The sequence below is a fragment of the Emys orbicularis genome (assembly GCF_028017835.1).
Source record: "Emys orbicularis isolate rEmyOrb1 chromosome 3 unlocalized genomic scaffold, rEmyOrb1.hap1 SUPER_3_unloc_1, whole genome shotgun sequence".
Lineage (NCBI taxonomy): Eukaryota > Metazoa > Chordata > Testudines > Emydidae > Emys > Emys orbicularis.
Window position 1 is genome coordinate 244,045 of NW_027045129.1, and position 12,731 is coordinate 256,775.

Consider the following 12,731-nt stretch of genomic DNA (forward strand, 5'->3'; position numbering starts at 1 on the left):
TTCTGGTTTAAATTGAGATCCCTTCCCTTTATAACTCACTTATCCTCCGCCATTCCCAAGTCAAGGGTCGTATATACTGACCCAATAGCATATCTTGAAAACTAGAGCCAATCAACAATTTTAAGCACCATTTTCGTTCTCAGTGACCCAGAATTAGTAAAGTTTGACTACATTTATTTCAGAAGCATTTTGGCTGTAGAGCTGTATTATTATGGCAAAACCTTATGCACATACTTAATATTTACACACACAAGTAGTCCCAGTGGCTTCATTGCATAAAGTTAAGCACATGGGTAAGTCTTTGAAGAACTGGGACCTATAATTAAAATACTGAGTATGAAAGCCTAATGAAAAACTTTCTAAGACATATTAAATAACTGCATTCTTACAATAGTTATTTATATCAACAACCTAACTACAACTTTGGCAAGTCAGTTCTGTTGTACCCATGAAGGAGCCTGATTTATTAATTTTTTTAAGTGTGCCTTTCATGCTACAGAGTCAAATAATACACTTGTGCTTTAGCACTATGTAATCAATTCCAGACCCAAAGTAAGGACAAATAAGATGAAAAATATCTGTGGTCCTTTGACTACACTGGTATCAGACAGTTTTCAAAAGCACCTCTGACACTTCTTTGGGATGAAACTTTCTCCATGGTTGGTTTAGCCATTTTTTAGAAGTTTGAGCAAATTTGAGTAAAATCAAACAAACAAAAAAAACCCTAATTCATGGAAGACTGTTCCATATTTAAGCAACAACAACTGAGGCACAAGGCATCTGCAGGCATTTAATGACCAGCTGAGAAGTACATGAAGAGCCATTAACAACAGTGGCTAATTAATCCTCAAGGAACACCGTTGTATTATAATAGCTGTAACAACTGGGATGCAAACATTTGAAAGTCACAGATTTTAAATGTTCTCTTTTTCAGACACATTGTATGTACAAAGCAGCACTAAGGGCTCCATCCTGCCATCTTCATCCATGCGGGCCCTGATCCTGAGGTCAGAACTGCACAGACAGACCTCTTGTAATTGTACAGAGCCATTGGACCTTTACATGGGCACAAGGGTTTTCCCATACAGATGTGATGGCAGGCTTGTGGACCCAGGAGTTATCCCATGGATTTAAAGGACTATCATTTGAATAAGGGCTTTGGGACTGGGCCCCAAATCAGCAGTTTGCATGGCTCAGAAACTTCTATATCATGCCCACTGGGTTTGGATTTAGGCCCCAATCCTGCAAGAAACTCTGCTCAGGCAAACGCCCTGTGTCTGTGCAGAGACCCACTGAAATCAAGGGAGGTCCATCTTCACAGTCATTTACAGATCACTGCCCAAATCCCATTCTATGCATATATAAAAACTACATTAACCTCTCATATTTTAAACCAATGACCAATGTTAGATATGAGCAACAGCCTTCCTAAAAGGGAAATAGCAAACCCTGGAGTCTGTATGTCATTATGATGTTTGATACAGGCAATTTCAAATAAATGGTCAGAAGAGAAAAGACAATGGTGATAACCTCCAGCAAGTGTCTCCTAAAAATGTAGTTGTCTTCTTCAATCTCTCCCACTGTCACAAGGTGGGCAGGTGGCTTCAAGAGCTCCTGCTTAAGGGAGCCATTTTATAGACTGAAGTCACAAGCACTAAAGAATTCAGCATACAGTAAGTGTATTAGTTTTCACACATTTTAATAGCAAATGTCTATGCGGAAACAGAGTAAAAACAATTCAATCAACTGTGAATACTGCCCTTGATTTCGGGCCATATACCACAATCTCAGGAACAATCTCTGAGTGATCATTCACTGTTATTGCCCAGTTTACCAGTAACTATTTGTTTCTATAAAGTTAAAGTTACAAGCCACTATAGATAGAGAGGTGCTTATACTGAAACTGCCTTTGCAACCAAAAAACTACAGAGTTCACTGTAATGCCCACACATGCAGACACAAAATACCTACTGTATGCCCCCAAATGGATTTTAATAGGGGAAGTTACTTTTGAATCTTTTAAGATTCATGGACTTTGGCACATTAGAAATGAGAAGAGATGTCACAATGCTCACATAGTCTTGTAATATTGTAATTTCTGCCCAACTTGTTATAGCATTTGCTGTAGAGGAATGGCCAGTGTAGACTTGACTTGTAACTAACAAAGAACAAGGTAAATCCATCCGGTGGGATGAGGTAGGGGAGGAGGATCCTGGAAGCTAAACAGAGTCATGCTGCAGTGTAAATAAGAAAGCAGCTCAGCAGAAAGCTTAGCTTGTCCCCATCTGTTTACAAATATATATTTATATGGATTCTATAAAGCAGATATTGTTTAGGCATTTGCTTCAGTATATTTCTGGATTAGGACTTTTATCATAATATTTACATAAAGTGACCGTGTTTTATTATAATTCACAGATTAGCATTCATTTGTAGCAGCATAATCCCGTTTAGTTGGGATAAATTTGCATTATATACACATACAGTAATGTGTCCATAATTGTGTTACAACGGATGATAAATTATAATGGATGGGAACAGATTTTTATACGCACACATACGCCATAAATTATGTCAAGACTGTTTTGAAAAAGTCACTACCGCTCGGGCGCTGCGATCAGCGGTACAAGCAACTACAAGGTCTAAATTAAAACAAGCCGGACAAACTTCAGCAGCTGCTGCTGCTGCTTACCTGCGTTTACATGTCGAGGCCGCTTCTCCTCTTGGGCAGGGGCAATGGGAATGGGCTCGGTAGCTCAGGCTTCGTTCAAAATCCCCCAGGAGGGTTTCCCAGTGGAGAAGGAGGTTTCCGTCTTGACCAGGAGAGGGATCCCAACTGGTGAGGAGGGGACAAAGTAGGAACCGGCGCTGCTGGGAAGACCTGATTGCTGCCCAACCGGGGCGAGGGGAAATCAGGGTGGTGCCTGATTTGGGGGCTCCCGGAGGAGAGGGAGGGAAACTAAACCACCGCCCCCACCCAATAATCTTGTCCCCGCCGCTGCGCCGGGGAAAGTTTGAAGGAGTTTGGGGAGGCGGAGGCAGGACGCTGCGGCCGGCAGGGGAGTTTGCAGGCGGGGAAGGGAGCCGTGGGCTCCCGCTGCAGCCCGCGGGGGTGGGGGAAGGAGAGAGGGAGGGGATTGTTGTCCCGAGAGAGCGAATGGGGCCGGAGGCGGCGGCTGCAGAGCGAGTGTGCGTCGGAGTCGCTGCGGAGCGTGGGGCTGGAGCGCGGAGTCACAGCCCTGGAATCCCAGGAATGCGGAGCGGCCGCTGCTACTGCGGGGCCTGGAGACGTCGGGGACTTGACATGGGCTTTGTTGTTGTTGTTGTTTTTTCTTTGCAAAAGAGGAGGAACGAACCCCGGCCGCGGGAGGAAGAGGAGGGGCGGGCTCCTGCCAATCCCGCCTGCTGCAACTCTGCCAAGGTCGGGACAGAGCCGCGGGACGGGTTTTTCGCTGATTTCCCCTCGGAGTCCCCCTGTCTGCGCTAGTCCCGCCGCGCCCCTTTGCCTGCGCTACCTTTGCAACCCAGTTCCTCCTCCCGAGTTCTTCCAGCCCGTGTAGACAGGCCCAAAGAGAGGGGGCAGGGAGCGAGGGGCACCCGGGGGCTGGGAGAACAGGGAGAGTCTGAGTCCGCAGGGAAGGGAAGGGAAGGGTTTGGGGGGTGGGGAGCGGGAATGTTTGAGGGGGAGGAAAGGGCTGAGTCAGTCCTAGAGTGTGTGTTCGGTCTGCGGGGGCTGAGGCAGCCCAGGGGAGTCTTTTGGAGGCCAGCTTCTCTGCCCTGCCTCCCCGTTTCAGCCCCACTTCCTCTGCTCTGCCCCCCACCCTGCCATTCCATCTCCTCCCTGCCCTTCAGGCTGCCTGGTCTAGCCCTCCTCCAATGCCACCCCTCATCCTCTTCAGCCCCTTTCCCTGTATTACATAATGGGCCCCCTTTGAGCCCTTGCGCGCTTCCCTGCTCCCCGTTCTGTCCCCCTATCCTGTCTCTTTGTCACACTCGTGTTAGGACCCACACTTGTCCAGTGGCAGGGCGCTGGGGAATCCAGCTGCTGCCAGTTCTCCCAACTCCTTGCCAACTATTTGCTCGGATCCTCCAGGGGGAGCAGATGGAACGCACCCTGGCTACCTGCAATGCTGGCCCCACTGTAATTGGAGGAGAAACAGCAGAAGAAACCCTGCAGCCCCCCAGATATGCGGTGGGGTATCACAGATGGGAATGTCATGCCAGAAGCATAACAATTGGTGACTGAGGAAGGGCCTGTCTGGTGGCTGCACTAAGGTTGGCTGAGGAGCATGGTTGGGTCACATTGTAAAGCCAGGCTGCAGTTTCTGCCAAGATGATGATCAGTTATGAATGAACTGGTGTTAAGAATATGTAGACCCTACAAACAATTCCCCAGATAGTTATAGAGTTTTACACGTGTTGGGCATTTAAATAATATATCATTAAAATAAATTCACAAAATTTTTACTCTTAAAAAGAGCCCTTGTTTGCCTAAAAATCAACACTGAAAATCAGGAGGAAATTACCTAAACCGAGATTTTGAACCCTTATATTAAACCACTTTTAGTTCTTAAATTCACCTTTCTATGCTTGATTTCAGGCCATGGGAGATTGTTTAGGAGGGTAGTTTGAGTAAAATCTATTTATCCATTTTTGAGTTAGCAGAGCAGGGGAGAACCAAATGGAGGGTAGGAGCAACCCTAGAATAGGGCACAGAATTCCTCTTGGTGTCAGTTGGAGACGTGCACAGAATATGCTCCTAAAACTGTAAAATTCCCTACACTGGAGTTAGAGAGCCTAATAGCAGTCATTTCTAAAAAATGGGTGAAAATTGGAGGTTTGTTTGTTTGTTTTACACTTATGTAACACATTTTCATATTCGTACATACTTTTCTCCTCATTGAAGGGCCTGGTCCTGCAATACTCATTCAATACATGAGTAGTCAGTGGGCATTACTCACATCAGTAAAGGTAATAGGATCAAGCCCTTAAAAGAGAGAGAAATAGCACAGTTCCTCAATTTAGGTACATAATTGTGCTTAAGTACCGTATGTGGAGTCACAAGTCTGTGCCTTACCCCTGGCATTGTAAAATGTAATTACACTTTGCAGAGAAAGTCCTATTTATCTGAAACGCTCTAACAAAGGTGTCGTGAGGCTTAGTGAAGTAAGTAAATAGTATCCACATCTTACAGATGGTTATGCTGAGAAGTGACACTGACAGTAAACTCCCATCTTTTCATGTATTTATACCTGCTCCTGTATTTTCCACTCCATGCATCTGATGAAGTGGGTTCTAGCCCACGATAGTCTCTAAGGTGCCACAAGAAATCCTCATTGTTTTTGACGGTAAATTGTTGCATTCAAAGGTTTTTCTTGCTCCAGGTCACACACTGAGACAGATATAGAGCTGTGAATAGCAACCAACTGCAGAACTACAAAGACACATTCAGTCACAGCATAGCAGTAGGTAGCATACCATGAGCAGAGTAGCTGCAGCTGGTAGCAAAGCAGGAGAACACAGTGGAGTTTAGAGCTTCCTTACTCCAGATCTGTAAGATTCTTTTTTATATTTCCCACCTCACAAGTAGAAAAACACAGAGGATGGGGTGGGAAAGTGGGCATGAAACTCCTGAAGTTTCTGCTGGATTCTCTCCACAACTTTGAGGTCCTATCAAGCAGGCAGAAGACTTCGCTTCTAAACACCGTGGAGGCTGGCATTCATAGGCGTATCTTAATGCCTCACCACAAGGTGTTAGCCACCTCTGCAGTTTTGTTGGGCCCCAGGTACTGCTCCTGGCCCCTTTTTCCTCCTATAGACCTCACTGCACCTGTACAGAGCTCTTCCTTTCAAGGAGTTTTAAGTGCAAGCATATGGTAATGTTGCAAGCAGCACTAACACAGTGGCAGATACTGGCTCAAATATCTGCTAGTTTTGAATGGGAGCTGAATCCCAGCTCCTGCCTCTCCTGTCCCAGCACAGTCTCTGAAATATTGAAGAGTCCAAGAGGAGATAAAAATATGCCCCAAAATACAGCAGCTTACAGAGCTGACCCTTTTACAAAGCTCTGCCTGCGATGGCAAGCTGTAGCACAAAGAGAAAACCCGCCCAAATAAGTAAAAGCTGCTGAACCAAGGAGTGGTGAAAAGCATTGCCTACTGTGTGACTTAATACAAATATTAATACCTGTATTTGGCTCCTAGATACTATGGAGAGAGGTGCTTTAAGAAATACACAATTTGTTAATATAGACAAGCTTCTGAGCAGAGGTATGTCACTTGGGTACCACTCTCACCTTCAGCATGTGTAGGACCCATTGTATTCTTGTTGCCATTCCTTTGTTCTCCAAAACAGAGTGGAAAGGAGCATACAGCCCTGCAGATTAAGAAAACATGTTACCAGCTTCCTAGAGACCATGTTTAAATATAACTCTTGCTAGAAAGGTGTTACCATCATTTAAAATATTATTAAAGATGGGACTTAGTGGTTTTATATGGCGGTTTATGGAGTTTCTCTCTCTAATATCCCATCTGCCCTGGAAAAAGTGTTTTTTGTTTGGGGATCCTTTTGCAGCAGAGTAGTCCTAACAAAGTTAATATACAGTTTGGATTTGCAGAGCAGACAGGACTGAATCATGTTTTAAGTCTGTTCCTAAACCATGCTAAAGTCTGGCACTAAGCAGAGCTGTAACATGGCTCAAAAAGATAGTGAAAACATAATCCAGTACCATCCATAATGAACGAATAGTGTGTCAACTATATCAGAGGATTATTGTTTTTTAGCTGGGTCCCTGCACAGTAAAATGTACAGTGTCTATGGGACTTGGATATAGTTTACAATGAGATTTGAAATAGTTCTAGCGCCTAGTAACACCTGTGTTTAAACACTTCCAAAATCTTTATCCTAGGCTAAAGCAATTTTTAAAATCTTGTTATAACACGGAAAATGTTCAGTCCTTGTTTGTTGGCAAAACCATATCATAACCTGTTTTCAACAAAACTCCCTTTAAACTGTGCTTAAGCAACATCTGGCGGTTTGCTCTGAGAACAGTAGATGAGGTTTAATTAGCTTTACAGCCATCTACATTACAATCAAATCAAAGGACACAGTTGCAACACAGTTCCAATGTGTAGTGTAAATATCACCTTAACTGTGTTCCCTAACTATTCTAAAACCTGGGACATGTGCTGGGTATCCTGACTTGGCTGTAATTGTCATGAAGACAAAACCTTAGGCAGTATACTGGGAGAAGCTTCTTAGTCCTAAAATCATATTTGTACTTTGGAAATTGGTACTTTCAATTTTTTTAAGCTTACCATAATTAAGACAAGTTTACTTGTCTAGTGCCCTATGTGCTCGTTAATGATTGCATTTAATAGTCCTTTTCAAAAATCTTCTCTTTGAAAAGGAATTTGGATTACACAATTATGGAAAACAAACCTGTTGCCATCAAGCATGAGCTAACACGTTATATTACTCTATAGCTTACAGTGACTAAGCCAGCACCCAGTTTTGTGGACTAGAAAAAGTTTTCAATGATCATCCATACACATAAATTATGGAACATTGAACATTCTAGTTTGCTTAATGTTACAGTCTATTTCTACAGGTTTGGGGAATAACTGAAAATGTCTGCCTTTTTTTAATCCTTGAATAAAAGTTTGTAAAATCAAAAAAGTTTTAGAACTTGAGACTGATTATAGTGGTGAATTCTAGCTTCCACAGTTACGGTTGTGTCACCACTTCTATTATAAACCCCATTTTTCTTGCTCTTATAGAAATTGTATAAAACTTTGTTTCAGGGTGAACATTAATTTGACACAGAGACTTAGGACAGAAGCAAATATTTTTCCTAAGGAGTTTTGGGGTGTTTTTTTTATTTTGTTTTGTTTTAACATCAGTTAGGATATTCTAGCACAATTAGCAGTTTACTATTGTCATTTTTTAGTTTATATAATCCAAAATTGGCATTCATTAAAACAAAAAAGCTCATGGTTTTTAGTGAATTTACTGCTCCTGAAATTACTGGTTTGACAACCCTGGAGATCCAAATCCATAATGTATCCATATAACAAGGCAACAGTAGTGCAAACCTAAATAAAGTGACATGATTTTCAGAGGTGCTAAGCACCTGCATCTCATAAGGGCACATTTCAGCAAAGAACATTTAAGCATGTGCTTAAGTTCCATGGAAGTTAATGAGACAAGCACATGCCTAAAGGTAAGCATAAAGATGGACTACTGAACCAGGGTCTTAGTCTAAGGGAATTTCAGGTGCTCAGCACGTCTGAAAATCAGTCTCTTATTTAGGCACCTAAATATGTATTTAGGTACCTAACTTTGGGTACCCACATTTGAAAATATTGATCTATAACCACCCTCTGAGCCATCCAGTCCCTGAAAATAGCAAAGAACTGGTACCAAGAGACCTGAGTTTATTCTTGGTGCTGTCAAAGACTTTGACACCTACACCTTGCTTATCTGTAAAATGGATATAATCCCCACCTAGTTTACAAGATTGTTGTAAGGCTCAATTCATTCATGCTTTTAAGGCTCTTTAAAATCAGCAGATGGAAGGCATTATATAGTAATATAAATATCAGCTTTGTCTTCATATATGTTTGTAGAGCACCTAGTATAAGGGAGTCCTGATTCACACTGGATTTTATGGCAACTACAATAATATAAATATTAAATAATTATACTTTTTCTTTTCATTAGTGATTAATTCAGAATATGATAATAAGGTTTTCCTGGTATATAATAAAGCCATTTTAGAATGTTGAGAGACTGAGATTTAAACATTGTCTATTATATGTGCTTCACTTCTTTAATTTTCACAAAATGTTAAATATTGTAAGTATGTGACCAATTCGCCTTCATACCATTCAGAGTCATTGCGATCTATCTGGTCAATGATTCATGAACTAAGAGTGATTTAATCAATAGTCTGTAATGGACATCAGGCCAAAAAATGCATTTCTAAATAGCCCTTATAATTTAGAGTTTTAATTCATAGAGACATGATTCCAATAAATACAAGTGACAAGTGTATTGAATAAGTGATACCATTTGTCAAAATGGTGAAGTGTGATTTAGGGAACTGGTAGTGGGATTTAAACCCTTTTACCTCATGAACAGTGATTTGAATCTGACCCAGATTGTTGTTAGTGACTGAAAGTTGTTACTGTCTGATGGCTCTTTTTATCTGGGGCCTATGTGAAATTAGTTAATGGCCTGATTCCACTTCTCAATGGACAGATTTCCACATTACAGTTGGCCAGTTTGCTGGCAGTCTTAGCAGAAAGGCCAGTTAAGACTCAGCGGATTTTCAGTCTGACTCACCCTCAAAGTCCTAGATGTGGTCTGATAAAGAACAGCACTGAGGCACATTAATGGAGCTGTGCAAGGAACTTTGCAACTGCCTACAGTAGATAGGTTATTTCAGTTTACAGCTGTGAACAGGGCCGGCTCTAGGATTTTTGCCACCCAAGGCAAAAACAATTTTGCCCCCCCCCCCCCCCGTCTTTAATTACCCCACCCCAGGCCCCGTCTCAACTCCGCCCCCTTCCCCAAATCCCCAGCCCTGCCTCCTCCCCCCAGGCTCTCAAGCCTAGGAGGGAGGGGGAGAAGCGGCGCCCGCGCCGCGGCCACTCGGAGTCTCCCCCTCCCTCCCTGACTTGAGAGCCTGGGAGGGAGGGGGAGACTCCGAGTGGCCGCGGCGCGGGCGCCGCTTCTTCCCCTCCCTCCCAGGCTCTCAAGTCAGGGAGGGAGGGAGAGAGGGGGAGCAGCGGCGCGCGAAACAGCTGTTTCGCGCGCCGCGGCCGCTCGGGATCTCCCCCTCCTTCCCAGGTTTGAGAGCCTGGGAGGGAGGGCGAGTAGTGGCGCGCAAATCAGCTGTTTCGCGCGCCATGGCAGCAGCAGTGGAGATGAGCTAGGGCGGCCGGGGCACATTTTTAGGGGCGGCATTCTGGCGCCGGCCATGCCGCCCCTAAAAATGTGCCGCCCCAAGCACCAGCTTGTTTTGCTGGTGCCTAGAGCCGGCCCTGGGTGTGAAGAATCGGGCATCTTTCATGATCATTAAATTGATTTTAAAAATTGCATAGCAACATCCAGATCAAACCAATACCTTTTACAGATATACTATATATTTTTAAAATAAATACACTATATATTTAGAGTTCGGGCTGAACTTCTGACTTGATCTCATTCTAAGCAAGCCTGTCCTACCAGTGTTACATGCTATATCGGGGTGGTCAAACAGACTGGCCCCCCGAGCCCCATCCGACAATCTTCAGAAGTTCACGAGCCGGGGCACACCTGCCGGGGGCTGGGGCTCAGGGCTTCAGCCTCAAGCCCCAGGAAGTGTGTCCCACAGGGCTGAAGCCCTGAGACTCCCCTCCTTGCTGGGCACAAGCCCATACTCCAGCACCCTGCTGCTAGGCCGGGGTCCTGAGCTCCCCCTCCAGTTTAATAGGTAGAGAACGGGGGAGGGCCGTGGGGGGCTCCGCGAGCCGCACTTTAACGGTAAAAGAGCCGCATGTGGCTCGTAAGCCACAGTTTGGCCACCCCGTACTATACCATAACTTACGCAATGGCTGGATAGGCTATAGCAGTGGTTCTCAACCTTTTGTACTGCTGACCCCTTTCACACAACAAGCCTCTGAGTGCAACCCCCCTTATAAATTAAAAACACTTTTTTAATGTATTTAACACCATTATAAATGCTGGATGCAAAGCGGGGCTTGGGGTGGAGGCTGACCGCTCGCAACCCCCCATATAATAACCTCATGACCCCCTGAGGGGTCCCGACCCCCAGTTTGAGAACAAATTAAGGTGAATGTTAAAGTGTAGTGTTTATAGCTAGAGTTATGCCTTGTGTGTCAGAGTGACAATGTACTGTAATATCCTGAATAAACCTGATGGAATCAAGATAAACTTTATTGAATTAGGGTTAATAACTTTGGCTTACATTGTATTAAAAATGCAATTGTGGATGTGTTATTGTGGCATTGTATTTACCTTCTCCAGTAGGGAGAAGGATGCTAATGTAATTCCTCCCTTATCAGGCTTTTGAAGCCACGCCCCTGGAAAGGTCCACATATACTAGTTCAAATTGTATTCTTCAGGGACTAACAGACAAAGAAAGGATTGTTGGATAAATAGCCTGGCTCAGGGCCTTCTTCCTTGTTCAGCAAATGAGCAGGACCCCTGATCCATGGAGGGCCCCAATCCGTGGGGTAGGGTTGGAAGGATTGAACAGACTGAGTACTTGTTCTCAGCTGAAGCTATGATGAACTTGTGACCACAAAGAAAATTCCTTGGGTGCAGTGTTGAAGGACTACTCCTGCTAGAGCCCCTGTTAGAGCTGGGGTGATGACTGGTGAGCTTATTAGCAAGTGTGTAGGGTTTTTAATTGTATTTAATATGTTTTCTCTGTAGTGCTTTTACCCTAATAATAAAATTAGTCTTGCATAAAAAGAGCTGTGTGGTGCCTTATAACTGTAGCAATTACATCTGTTAACCACCTCTGAGGAGAAAGCGAGCAGGTGTCCTTGGGCAACCTGTCTGTGATGGGAGTAATACAGTGAAGCCAAGGAACTGTGCAGCCTGGAAGTACCCCAGTCAGAAGGGAGAGAGATGTGGATCTCCACCCAAGAAAGGCAATGGCTGGGGAGCAGGAAGCCTAGAAGTGGTGCCTTTGCCAGACCACTTAGGGGAAACACAGATGCAGTTGCCCTGAAATGTGACACCTTGTAGTGCACTTGTAAATTTTTGAACCACTCTTCCTGTGTTCATAGTTCAGTTGCTAGTTTGTTGTTGGAGCTGAGCTCCTTATGGATTGTCAGATGATGTACATGCTGTTTGTTCTCATGGAGATTTTTCTTTCTTTTTTGTGTAGATTTTCACTTAAACTAAAAGTGATTCATACCAAATGTCTCTATTTGCTCTTTGACTGGAGTCCCACACAAAGGAAACAGAATCTGCTTATCTTTACACCTGTCACCACATTGACTTTTGTGTGCTTGCAGCCGTGTAAGTGGGCCCTAACAGATTCTTAAATACAGTATCTTTTTTTTTTATATACTAAAATTCCAACTTTATGTGCAGCTCAGGCATTGGTAATTTACAGCCCTACAAAAGAACTGAAGACTTAGCTGTATCATTTCATAATGTAACTGTCATAATTATTTATAATTTCCTTCTCATACTAAATCCATGAGCATTATGCTAACTGAGATATTCATAGCCTTGCTCCACTGGAACTCATTTATAGTAACTATGAACAGCATAAATAGAATATCTTTGTGGGTTTGCTCTTATTGCAATCACAGCATTTCTGTGGCCATGTAACTTGCCAAACTCCCCTTCTGACTGACTGGGTATTTTTAAAAAACATTGCTGTTAGGATCATTATTACTTTCTTTCCAGAGCATAGGGAATCACCTAGTGGCAGCAGTAGAAAATGTTCATGATTTAGTTCATGTTACTAACATTTAAAGTATTGAGTTGCATTTATGTAGACTCATAGACTTAAGGTCAGAAGGGACCATTATGGTCATCTAGTCTGACCTCCTGCACAACGCAGGCCACAGAATCTCACCCACCCACTCCTGTAACAAACCCCAAACCTGTGTCTGAGTTATTGAAGTCCTCAAATTGTGGTTTAAAGACCTCAAGGTGCAGAGAATCCTCCAGCAAGTGACCCGTGCCCCATGCTGCAGAGGAAG